Raw genomic sequence first — 12,166 nt, 5'->3', positions numbered from 1 at the left:
TCTTTCTTTCTTTCTTTCTTTCTTTCTTTCTTTCTTTCTTCTTTCTTTCTTTCTTCTTTCCTTTTCTTTCTTTCTTCTTTCCTTTTCTTTCTTTCTTTCTTTCTTTCTTTCTTTCTTTCTTTCTTTCTTTCTTTCTTTCTTTTCTTTCTTTCTCTCTTCCTTTCTTCTTTCTTTCTCTCGCTCTTCATCCTCTGATTTCATCTTTTTGCACAAACACACATAAACACTCATTCTTGGTCGTGCATACCCTCTTGGTGAAACAGACTCTACCCCTCCTACCAATCTTTATTTCTCTCTTTCCATCTCCGCCCGACACATAGGCATACACACACTCACTCACATCCACCCGCACCCACATTCAAGCATGGTGAAGAGACCCAACAATAGAATGACAGTTTCAGCTTACATTTTAGTCTTGGACTAGTCTTCAGCTGATAGAAAGAAGGTTCTGGTCCCCAGCCCTTGTGTATAAACAAGCCCATAGGAATTTCAAGTGAAAAAGACTCTCTGTCTTTGAACATCCAACAATTAGGATGATCTACTTCCTGGGACTGGCAGCAAGAGCAGTTTCACCTGGAAACTTGGAAATGCAGAACCTCAGGTGCTATGTCTCCTCTGTGGAATCAGAAGCTGCAAGTGGGTCCAGCAATGTGTCTTTGAACCATTCCCCCAGGTGACTAAGCATTGTAAAGTTTGAGAACTTCTGGGCTAGATTATGGCTCATCTTGCTGAAAAATGGATTTGTCAAAATGGTGACCACAATCAATGACTTATTAATTATACAATAGAGCCCTCTCAGTTGCTAATTTCTATGAGAAACTGATGAGGAGTCACATTACATTTGGTTTACCAAAACATGCAAAAAATTTAGGACAAATCCAATTAGAGGTTTTTGCTTACACAGATTGCCAAGAAAGAAACAAACATAAAGCAAACAAACGGGCAAAAGTCATTTAACTCTTTTGGCATTCAATCCAGGAAAAACAATCAAAGGAGCAAAAACTTTTTATCCTCATATTACACATTTAGTGGATTCCAACATGTACAATCATCTTTGGAAATGAGATTTTGTATAATGAGTTTTTTTTTAGACTGTTTCTTTTGAATTGAACTCCAGTCCTTAATATTCTTTCAGTAAGAACAGATGGCTCAGACTCTACACATGTACTGCACTCTTCCCAGGAAAATAGAATGTAAGCTCCATGAAGACAGAATTTTCTCTCCTCTTGTCCACTGATATACCCCACGCGCCTAACACAGGGCTTGGCATAAGGCAGGTGGTTCGTAACTCTTCATTGAATGAGTGGTTGAAAAACTGTATTTGCATAAATTGTTTTTGTATAAATTATCTCTTGTTTTTCCACTATCCAGAAAGCTGGATTCGTGGGCTTTCCACCAGTGTCGTCCTCAGAAGGGGGACGACATGCACAGTTTCATACTCTCCTGTTACCATCTTTAAATTCTGAATAATTTATTTTTGAAAATGCGTATTGTTAAGTGAAGTTCTGTGAGATCACGGATTAGGAGCATGGCAGGCGACATTATGCGGGTATGATGCCCACTTCTATGTGCCATTCCATTGCAGTACGGTGCTCACCATGGAAGTCCCATGGACACATGAAGTGTGGGGGTTCAGCAAGATGCAAAGTACGAAGTGTATTACCTCCATCACTGACGGAGCGGGGCCCTGACAGATCTGAGAGGCCATAGTTTGTTTCTATTAAAACCCAAACTCTTCTATCAGAGAGGAGGCCGTGACGTTCTAGAAATGCAGACCATCAGGGGATGCCGTCATATCTGTTCTTACTGGTATTGCTTCCCTACCTTAGCCAACTACTTATGATGTGCAAATCATGGCATAGAAGGAAAAGGAAAATAAGGTGACCTCTGGTTTTCCCTTCAGTTCTTTCCTGTTCACCAGTGAACTGCAGGTAGTGAATATTGGTGGGATGGACATGGGTCAAACGGTGAGATAAAACCAGTTGAGTTATTTGTGTTGTGCTTCCACGGTTCTGCGTGTATGAACTACAAAACAAAGATCGTAAAATTTTGGTGATTCCGCGTACGACTTCAACGCGCTTATATTTTCATCTAGAACTGGCATTGTACAATATATGGATGACAAGAAAAATATATGCTTCTCGTTTAAAATTGCAATTTTATCTTCTTAGAATAACACTAAATGGCAAATAAAAACCACCGCGCCAGTTGAGAGTGCATGGAGGAAAAGAAAAAAGTTATATTTTAATACTTTTAATAAAACTTTCTCCTCTTTGAACAAGGGATGACGCCTTATTATGTTTCAAACTATATTGTCAGTCCTGACTATCCATAAGGCTTACAAACAGATCCACTCAATCAGTACAACTTTCTAAACAAGCCAGGCTTTTCCTTAGTTTTTCATTTTTTTTACACATGTGATTTCTGCTGTCTGAAAGGCCAGTGTGGGAAACACCCAGCCGTGGAGCCAAAAAGACTTGAGTTTTTATATCCTGACTGCTATTTTTAGGTATATGGCTCAACCTCTATCTCCCTATAGCTTTTACCTCCTTGACTATGAATGGGGGCTTGCTAATACCTACGCCTCAGAGTAATAAAATAAGATACTTTATGGGAAGTCAAAATGAGACAATGGGTATAGAAGTCCTCCTGTAAATGCTTCCAGGGCCAGGCAAGTCGTGCAATGGGTTTGGCATCTTAGCTTCAGCCCATAAGCACTATCGAGAGCCACGGAGCAACTAAAGTGGCAAGCCGTGCCCAAAGTAATTCCAATTTTACAGAATGCTCGAGGCATTGTGTTGGACTCTGTAATGCTTCTGCTGCACGGAAAATGTAAAACACGGACAAACCCTGGGGCTGGCAACCCTGCGGACCAAATGGAACTCTCTCGCACTCCTCGTGCAAATGTAAGATTGCCTAACCACACTGGAAAACAGATAGTTTCCCTAAAAAGTCAAGAAATATGTTCACGCGAAATAAATTCAAGCAGATATCCGTACAAGGGTCTGCGCACGACGTTCACAGCAGCCTTGCTCACCATAACCCGTAACTGGAGTCGCCTCAATGTGCTGGCGACGCGTTTCCTCGATTTGAATAAAAGGGAACAAGCCACCGATAGAGACGCACCAGGGTTAGATCTTACAGTCATTACCGACGACAGAACCCAATGTCAAAGATTGCATATTATGTGATTCCAGGTATGCAAAATCCCAGAAAGACAGATCAGCCGGACTCACCTGTGGTGACAAAATCCAGAGGCGAAGCCGTGGAGGGCGAGCGGCCGGCCAAGGGCACGAGGCAGCCTCGTGGGGACCTGAAAATGATCCCCGGACGTCCTGGTTCCGGGGCTCTGTATGGAGGCGTTTATGTCCAAGCTCAGCAGATTTAGGTTCGCCGTGTGTGCGGCCTGTGTTATGTGACCCCAACCTCAGTGGAACCCAAGGAACTGAACTGACTGAGGCCGTGGGAGGACCGAGGACTCGCCCAGGGCCCCGCTGCTGCCCAGCCGGGAGCAGAGCAAGGCCGCCGACCCTCTGCGCCCCAGGAACACGCGAGAAGGCCGTCGCAGGGGAGAGGCACACAAGCTGCACGTGTAGCAGGTGTCTGGTGCAGGTGGCAGCTACAGCCCGCTGGCGGCTGGCAAATGAGCGCAGGGGCCCTTCACGGCCCGTCTCAGGATGGCACCTCCCCTGCGACACCTCCATATGCAACGACTTCTGCAAGAGCAGCCCAGGCCTTCTCCCGACCCACCTCCTCACCTCTCCGCCTCCCCAGGGGCTGGGCCCTGGCATCCCGCTGTCCCTCTGGCCGCCGCACAGGTGTTGCCCTCACGTCCTGGGCGGGAGCCCGGCCCGACCTGCTACCCTCACCAGGCCCGAGGCAGAAGCCCTGGACTGCGACCCCTTAGGTCACCAAAGGGCAGAGTAAGGGTACCCTCTTCTCAAGGTGGCTGGGGGGTGACAGAGAGTATGCGAAGCACCGGGCAGAGGTCCTGGCACAGGGTAGACCGAATTCAGTGGATGCTGCTCTCAGGTTTTCAATCACTGATGGGCGGAGAAAATCCGAGACCGCAGGGCCAGGCAGGGCCAGGCCGCAGGTCCGACAGTGCTTTAGTGGGGGGCACCCCGGCTGAGGTTCAAGGCTCGGAGAGGAGGCCCGACTCAGGGAGGGGAAGGCGGTGGGTTTTTTATGCCTGTGCAAGTTAAGAAGAAAAAACGGGGTGGTTAGGGACGTGTGGTTTTAGGTGATAGGGTGAGGCAGGGTGCACGGTCTTGCTTTTGGCCGATGCTGGTGTTCCTCTTCTCTTAGGCGGGTCTCGGTAGGTTTGTGACTTGGTGGGTTTTAGGGACTTATCCGGGGTGACGTCTGGGGGAAGGGTGACCCCACGCATCAGCCTGAGGTCGTCCGTTTTGGAGAGGCCCTGCCTCCGCCTGCCAACAGTTACTCCCTCGCGGCCATCAGCAGCATCAGGACCTCGGATGTCCCCGGCTGGCGCCCGCCCTCACCCATGCACGCGTCCCTCCTGGGCGCACCGGGCGCCTGGCTCCCGCCGTCCCAGCACCTGCACACAGGGGCTCTGTGGGCCCAGCAGGGGGGCTGGGTCAGCACCCCCACCCCGTCTCATTCCCCAGGTTCCCACAGCGGGGTGTCCGTTGTGCTGACCTCCACCAGTGCCCAGGAAAGGTGTCTTTCTTTCCACGCTTTTCGACTGGCGTAGTCAAGCTTCACCTCCTCGTGTGAGGCTCTCTGCCAAGAAGAAGGCACCAGAGAGCGGTTGAGCTGATTTATGAAGACGTCGCGAAGGTGAGGGCCCCACGGAGGTGCTGGGGGCAGGAGGCCAGGTCGCCGGGTGCTGCACGTCTAGGAGACGCCCTGCAGGCCCCTCGGTGCACCCACGGGACACAAGCGCCGGCCCGGGGAGGAGGAGCAGAGCGCGTGGGTCCTGCCCTAGGCCCTCCGGAGGGCAGAGGGGTTCACCTTCAGGAAACCGGCTCTGCCTCACGAAATGGCATTTCCAAGACCCGACAAATCCAAGTTAGGCGAGGAAAGCGGTGTGGTCCGAGGGCAGCAGCAGTGGGTGCCACGTACCCAGGGCGGGAGTAACCTAGGTCTGGTGGTGCCTCCCCAGAGAAGGGTCAGGGTTTCAGCATTATTTTACTTAGACGTGGGTGCCTTTCAGAGACCAATTCATTCAGGGACTTCATCATATCTTTGTCGAAGTCGTCAAAGCAACACGGGCCTACGGCAAGACACGCGGGAGTCTGCTGTTGAGCATAAAGAGGATCCTCACTCAGAAACGGCCCCTGTTGAAGCTGTGGTGTGTGACGTGCGTTCCTCCAGTTTTCTGTAAATTTATGATTTATGTAACAAAGTAGAAATCACCCAGGGAGCTCTCGGAACTCGCATTTTCCATACCTGGGAGAGAGAATCCTTTCTGCGCCCACCCGTTTCTCCTTTCACCGCCCTCGCTCGGCCCTCGCGGAGCGGCCTTCGACTTCCAGGGCGGCCCTGTGGACACCAGGTGTTGGCTTGGACATAGGTTTTGGCTGGAGGAGGGGACACGTTCGAAAGGGGATTCTGGAAGATGAAGCCAGGGAAAAGCTGGGCCGCGTGTAGGAAGAGAACGCAAGAGAAAGGGAGCTTTAAAAACGCGTCGTTAAGCGGTATGACTAATCTTCACGGTGTTTGAGAAAAATATGGAAAATATTTGAGTCATCGAAAAATCTTTTTTTTTTTTTTTTTTTGGGGGGGGGGTTTCCAGACTGTGTTTCCTTGAGTTGTATTCAGGGTTTATAACAGTTTCTGAGGCAGAACTGAGTGTCAGAGCCACAGCTCATTAATGATGTAAAAGCAGATATCAGTGTGAATACAGAAATCAGCACAAGCGCAGGCATAGGCGTGAACATAGGATCTAGGGGAGATACATAGACAGATATAAGCATCACTATTAACACCAGTAAAGCTTGGATGGGGAAAGGTGGAAAATTGAGAGGGATTTGAAACCAAAACATATTATTTTAAAGGAGCCTTTCTCAGTAAACATAAAATGAACATGGTTCCATATCAATAAATCCTTCAGCGAAGTTTTTCTTTTTTCATTAAAGAATCAGACATCCACCTAAACCAGCACAACTGAAAAGGATCCTATTAAAATGTGTGGGAAAATAAGGGAGTAGAAACACAAAGGTCTTTTGTTAGGAGGCCCAAGCCTCGTGGAGGTTGAAATCAGAGAACCGCCTGGATTCCCAGAAGCTGGGGGTTCGCACCTGGAGCCGTGGGAGGTGGCACCGGCAGGTACGGTTCGGGACGAGGAATCGTCTTCCCCTTTCTTACTCTGGTCAACCGTACAACATACCCTCGTTTCTAATTTGAACGAACTAGGGGTGGTAGAAGGGGAGGAGGGCGGGGGGTGGGAGTGAATGGGTGACGGGCACTGGGGGTTATTCTGTATGTTAGTAAATTGAACACCAATAAAAAATAAATTTAAAAAAATGAATTTCTAAGAGGTGGTGTGTGTGGGGGGGGAGAGGCTAGCATAGGACCTGATTGGGCTGGGTGTTAGCTGGCACCTCTCAGGTGTAAGTCATGGCCCCGGGGCTGGCGGGCGAGGAGGGTACAGTCCCAGGATATCTGCATCATTCAGAAACCTTCGTTGCCATTGAAATTAGAAAGGAGAAAAAGAGATTTCCCGGCTCACTTATATTAGGAGTTCTGGACAAAGGACAGGTATGCTGAGCGTACGTGGTCAGGTGATACCACCAGGGATGGTTTTCACTTCCCAGTTCTGCATTTACCCAACTTCCCACTGTCCCTTGTGGCTTTTCCCCTCGGGTGACAGAAAGGGGCCCCAGAAGTATCAGACTTTCAGCTAATGGGGGGAAGGTCCACTTAACGGGAAGAGGTCGCTTCTTCTCCCCTAACTGGCCAAGTTCCCACGCTCACCTCATTCAGTTTGATGGGGCAGGTTCACACTGCGACATCAGTCAACGGGGCTTGAGCAGCGAGGTGATCACGTTGGCCAAGCTGCCACCGTACACATGGGTGAGCCTCACCCACGCCAGCCTGCTTCGACGTCGGGGAGCTGCAGCTCACAGATGCTGGGCAGGCATCAGCAACAGGAAGGAAGCAGGTGCACCTGCCAGGTGTAGGGACAACCTGATGAGGAGCCGTTGACAGAGGTGCGGACGGTACTCAGAAGTAACACATGGTGCTGTGGCGTCTGCGAGCACTCACGGGCCGCCCCTACTCCTTGTAGGTCCGAAGAGGCAAGAAAGAGGCAATTCCAGAACTGGGAGAAAGCTTTAAAAATAGGCTTGCCTTTAAGAGAGGGATACACCCCTCCACGAGGCCCTAACCGGAAACATCGGAGTGAGTACTGGACCCATCTCTCCGTATGTTCCTTCTGGGGTCTCGGTTTGCCTCCCCGGGTGACCGTGGGCCACCGGGCAAGGATGCCCATCGTCGTGGGCTTTGATTTATGTCTTTGTAGGAAGTTGAACAAGATAATCTCCCAGAGATAAACAAGCCTGAGAGTTTGATACACGAGACTTCGGACTTCTCTGCTCCTACAAAGTCCACATCTGCAGACACACACGCGTGGGTGTACCTACATTTATTTGCGTAAATAAACACGTAGCACATACGCAAAATCACATATATGAGCCCATGTATGTGCGTGTCGCACTGAGAAGGTGATTTTGTGGGTCTAGTTCTCCAGGCTGCTGTTGATGTGATCATGTTTGGGTATCTTTCCAAGTCCATAAATTTATTTTTCCGTAATTATTTTATTAGGCGTAGAGCAACTTTATAACCTCATCAGAACGCATTATGCCGTATTTTCGTTGAGATTTTTAGTTTATTTCTGCATTTCTGCTGTGACACGCACAGTAACAATATATTTCCTTTTTTTAAAGATTTTATTTATTTATTTATTGATTGATTGATTGATTTATGATAGACATAGAGAGAGAGAGAGAGAGGCAGAGACACAGGAGGAGCGAGAAGCAGGCCCCATGCCGGGAGCCCGACGCGGGACTCGATCCTGGGACTCCAGGATCGCGCCCTGGGCCAAAGGCAGGTGCTAAATGGCTGAGCCACCCAGGGATCCCCAACCATATATTTCCATGCACATGTCTTTATGAACTCCTGGGGCAGTGGAGCCCTGGCTTCACAGATTTTTATGGCATTGTATTTCCTAATTAACCTCCAGTATTCGATTTTATATATTTTAAAGAGGGAGATAGTACACTCCCTACTTCTTTGAAAAACCTAAATGACACCGGTCGGAATTAGTTTCCTAGGGTTGCCCTAACAAATCACCACAAACCTGATGGCCTCCATGAGTTTTTCACCGATTTGAAGGCCGGAAGTCCGCAATGGAAGGGTGGGCAGGGCTGGCTCCTCTGAGAGAGGCTCCAAAGGAGACTCGGTGCAGGCCTAGCTCTGGTGGCGTGGCCGACCCTTGGCAGGGCTTGGCCTGGAGCTGTGTTGCTCTGAACGCCGCGCCGACCTCGCGTGGTGCTCTCTCCTGCATCTCTGTGTCTTCTCCTAATTTTGTAAGGACACCTCTCATTAGGTTCCGTGTGGCTCCTAAACCCAGGATGGGCTCAACTCGAGATTCTTAATCATATGTGCAGAGACCCTGTTCCCAGATATGATCATATTCACAGGCGACAGGGGTTGAAATGTGGACGCACTACAATGTGTTTGAGGAACACACGATCCTTCACATCCTCTTTGGCCACTAGGTCACAAAGGGCTACCTCTTTTTATTACTGCTGCTGTTGATTTTTTGTTTGTCTTTCTTTATCAATTATCAAATGTCAAATTCGTATCACGTTTTTTGTGCGCTTATGTTATTCTTATCTGAATTATCTGTATGTATTCGTCTTCTCTTACTGTGGTCTGAGTACTTAAAATGGGATCTACTCTTGTAACAAATTTTTAAATGCAGTATTACTGTTGACCACAGGCAAGTGTTTTCAGCAGATCTCTGGAGCTTCCCCATCTTGCTCACCTTAACCCTTACACCCATTGATCGGCAGCCCACCTTTTCTCACTCACCTGCCCCTGGCAACTGCCCTTCCATTCTTAGGTTCTACGAATTTGACTCTTGTAGATTCCTCATAGGAACACAATCCTGCAGTATTTGTCTTCCATGATGGACTTGCTTGTGCTTTCTAAATGATTATTTCCCGTTATTAATTAGGTTTTAAAAATATTTTAAATAGTAGATCTAAATAAATAAATAAATAAATAAATAAATAAATAAATAAATAGTAGGTCTATGTTGTAAATTTAATTCAAAGAATTTTCTATCCTTTAGATTTTTTTTAAAAAAACATATTGACTTCTGTCACACGAAATTTCTATTTTCTGGATAATAAAGCCTGTCAATTTTCTTGATAGATTTTGGCGTTCACTACATGCTTTCAAAACCTCAGGTTTATAAAAATACTCTCCTGTTGCTCATATGAATGATTTTTGCCTCTAAACTAAATCTTGAGAGCACTAATTTATTCGGAATTTAGTTTTTGTGTATGCTGTGTAGAAACGAGTTGGCACTTTCTTCAGTAGGGACAGCATTTTGTCCCCAAAATTATTGATTATTATATTATTTTCTCACTGTTTTGAAGCATTTTTATTTCACAAAATTTTCATTATAGATTTCTGTGTTTCTGGATTATTGAATTAACTCCTAAGATTCATTTATCTATTTCTGTGTACAACTCATTTAATATTAGTTTCTCTATAGTATGTAATAAATTCTAGCAGCATAAGTGCAACTTCATTGGTCATATTTTTCAATATTTTCTTGGCCGCTCTCTTTTTCTTTGCCTTTTATTTTATTAATTTTTTGATATTTTTTATTGGAGTTTAATTTGCCAACATAGAGCATAACACCCAGTGCTCATCCCCTCCAGTGCCCCACTCAGTGCCCGTCACCCAGTCACCCCATCCCCCCACCCACCTTCCCTTCCAGTATCTCTTGTTCATTTTCCAGAGGTAGGAGTCTCTCCTGTTCTATCTCCCTCACTGATATTTCCCACTGATTTTTTTCTCCTTTCCCTTTTATTCCCTCTCACTATTTTTTATATTCCCCAAATGAATGAGACCATATAATGTTTGTCCTTCTCCGACTGACTCACTTCACTCAGCATAATACCCTCCAGTTCCATCCACATTGAAGCAAATGGTGGGTATTTGTCGTTTCTAATGGCTGAGGAATATCCCACTGTATACATAGACCACAGCTTCTTTATCCATTCATCTGTGGATGGACACCGAGGCTCCACTCTCTTATACTCACTCTTCTGACTGACGTTTGAAATTTCTTACAAAATCATCAAAAGATGGAATTCAGATTTAAATTGAGTTAAATATGCAACTATTTTAATGGAGTGATAATCATCTCATTCCAGAGGATAATATAATTCCCCAAATCTTAAAATATTTTAGTAAATTTTATAGATTTCTTAACATTGTTCTTACATAGATTTATACTGAATGTGTATCTTCATATTTTATGATTTTAGCTTAGCTTACTTTGTTTTGTATTTTAGCTTTTGAATTTGGTTTGTTTCCTGATTTTTGTTCTGATTTGTCTTCATAAACATAAATAAAATAATGTGATTTTGCTTCTTTTCCTTCTATCCAGTCACTCGATTGATTTTTTTTTAATTTGTGGTTAAAATATAAGGTAATTATAGTAATTATGATGGGTATATTAATGACTAATATGGTTAATAGCATTATTATTAACTAATAACTGATTAAGTATCAGACATTTTGCTAATCACTTTACAAATATTATTAGATTGAATCCTCACGGCACTCATAAGTGAGGGAGGTCAACATCTTTTTCCCAGATGACAATTTGAAGCTTACAAGGGTTAAGGATTTACCCAAATCTTCCAGGTAATAACTCTGTCCCAGAATTAGAACTAGAAAAAAAATAAAAAAATAAAAAAATTAAAAAAAAAGAACTAGAGTCTGCCTTTGACTTCTGGGGTCGTATGGCTAATCATAAGGCTATAGTGCTATCTCTTTAGCTAGAAACTCAAAACCAGTGCCGAATAACAGACGCATAGTGGTGATGGCCAGCATTCCTATTTGATCATAAAATTCAATGCAAGGTAGTAATATACTTACAATAACATTTGCTGTTGTCAAATATACATTCTTCCTCAATTTTTAAAGGCATTTTTGTTTTATTTCTATTTTATTTAATATTTTTAAAAAGAGTAACCAAAGTAGGATGCTTTTAACTTATTTATCTATTGACACAATCACAGATTAAAACATTAGAAACACCAAGTGTTTCCTAAAGTTTATCTCCTCGCATGTTTTAAATAAACTGTACTTCCATTTGGTGCATCATATTAATATTTCTCTGAATTCTATGTGTGTATTCATCATATTTTTCTTCATTTGTATTTTCAGAATAGCTCTTTCATTGTTTAATTTTTCAATGTCATATTGGCCACATTTTGGTATGAAATTATGCAAGTTTAAAAAAATAAAAAAATAAAAAATAAAAATAAAAAAAGAAATTATGCAAGTTTAGTAAGATATCCATATTTGTCTGTGCTCTGAAATAATTTTATCACATATATATTTCTAGTCTCAAAAGGTTTGATAAAGTTTACCCGTGTATTCACCTTGGTTGGTAGATATTTTAGGATTAGGCCTCAAAAGTCTTTATAATTTTTCTATACATATTTAATCTTTTCATGCATTTTAGTTCTGAATTTATTTTGGAAATTTATAGTATCTTGCAACATTATCCTCTTCATTAAATTACTTGCATTTACTTTCATAAACTCTTACACAAAATTATTTATGGTATTTATTTTATTGGAATTTTTGTTTTATCGCTTTTTACTTTTTAAATATTTTTAGATGTATTTATTGCAGAGAGAGAGAATCTCAAGCAGACTCTTTACTGAGCACTGAGCCTGATCCAGGACTCGATCTCATGACCCTGAGATCATGACCTGAGCCAAAGTCAGATGCTTCAACCACTGAGCCACCCAAGGGCCTCTCACTTTGATTATTTTCAATGTCATAAACATTTCTTTCTTTTTTTCGAGATTATAATGACCTATTTGATTTGGCCAGCTTTTTATTTTACTAGTATTTCCTTCTTGGTATTTTTGGAGATAAA

Source organism: Canis lupus, chromosome 3 (assembly GCF_011100685.1).
Source record: "Canis lupus familiaris isolate Mischka breed German Shepherd chromosome 3, alternate assembly UU_Cfam_GSD_1.0, whole genome shotgun sequence".
NCBI lineage: Eukaryota > Metazoa > Chordata > Mammalia > Carnivora > Canidae > Canis > Canis lupus.
This window is presented reverse-complemented; position numbering follows the sequence as displayed.